This window comes from Chaetura pelagica, unplaced genomic scaffold (assembly GCF_000747805.2).
Source record: "Chaetura pelagica isolate M959 unplaced genomic scaffold, ChaPel_1.0 scaffold219, whole genome shotgun sequence".
In the NCBI taxonomy this organism is placed as follows: Eukaryota; Metazoa; Chordata; class Aves; order Apodiformes; family Apodidae; genus Chaetura; species Chaetura pelagica.
Window position 1 is genome coordinate 2988649 of NW_009954552.1, and position 1427 is coordinate 2990075.

Genomic DNA, 1427 nt, shown 5'->3' on the forward strand with positions numbered 1-1427 from the left:
TGCTGAACTGGAAGCTTAGTATTTAGCAGCTGAGCTCCAGCCTTGCAGGGCGTTAAATCTGGAAGCTATTTCCGTAATCTTGATGCCTGTGGATACACAGATGCCCTTCCTCTCTGAATAATCTAGGGCGTTTTGGACAGCAGGGGGTAGATGAAGGGAGAAGGGAGAGGAAAGAGGCATAATAAGAACACTGACTATTTATAAATGAGGAAGCGTCCAGATACATACCAGAAAATAATGTATCAACCTTGCAGAGTTATTTACGCATGCAAGTCAAATGTCATTAAGCAACAAATGCCCCAGTTGAAAAACTGACCAACAGCAAAGATTATCCTATTTGTCTTTTAGAGGTGACATTAATTTAACTTGATTCCCAGGTTTAAAATATACCATTACTTTGGATTGGTAACTTACATTTCATTGACAGCATTTCCCAAAAGGATACCAGTAGGGGTTTAAATTTATCATCACAATTTTGAAAGATGTCAAAAGCTTGGCAATAGCAGCACAGCCTGCATTTAGGATAACCTGGACAAGGCAGTCCTTTCCCAGTCCTTGTCTTCAGATCTGTTGTTCTGACCATCATTACTTTGGCTGATTTTTCTTTTCTCTGAACAATCTTGCAAAATCATTTGTACAAGCAAACATCCTATTCATGAAGCAATTCACCTGAAAACAAAGAAAAATTAAGCATGCTCTAGAAATCTAGCCTCTTAAGTTACTTGTCACCAGCTTGCCAGGAGCACTGCAGTGGCCACAGTGAAGGGGAGAAGGCAGAAGGTAAATAACTGAGCAAACAGCACCTTAAGACAGGCATTAGCTTTTTGTGTATAGAGTAGCCTTCATCTTAAGACATGAAGATTTCTGAAAACAGTCTCAGGAATTCATCTTAAGTCATTTCAAATTCAAGCAGGATGAACGGAAATAGTTAAATACCCTAAAAAAGAAATAGCATCTTAAAATCTCTATTTTGATGGTCTTAAATTACAGCAGATTATGCCAAAGCTTGGAAAGCTTCAAAGCTAAGGGACCAAGCTTTTCACATTGAACAAGATGGTATGGTTTTTAATGTGAAAAAAATCACTTTAACTGAGAAAAACACTAGGAAATAATAGCTTTTTTTAAAGCCAAAAATAAAGATCTGAAGGTTAGCTTTCCTTGAGTCCAAAATGCAATAGCAAAGGACAATGGGGTGCACTGTGTTATTTTTGAGCCTAAGAGATCTCTGTCTTAAGGAACTTGGAATAGTCACAGCTGAGGGAAAACCTCTGTGCATCTGTGTGTTCTCCCTTAACTTTCAGCCTAATGTTTTTGGTTAGTGTCTCAAAATTTTGTATCATAGCTCTGTACCTTCATATATTTTACAATGTCAAAGCCTTTGTCAGTCTTAGAAACTACTACTTAGTGTCTAATGTGAACACACATGA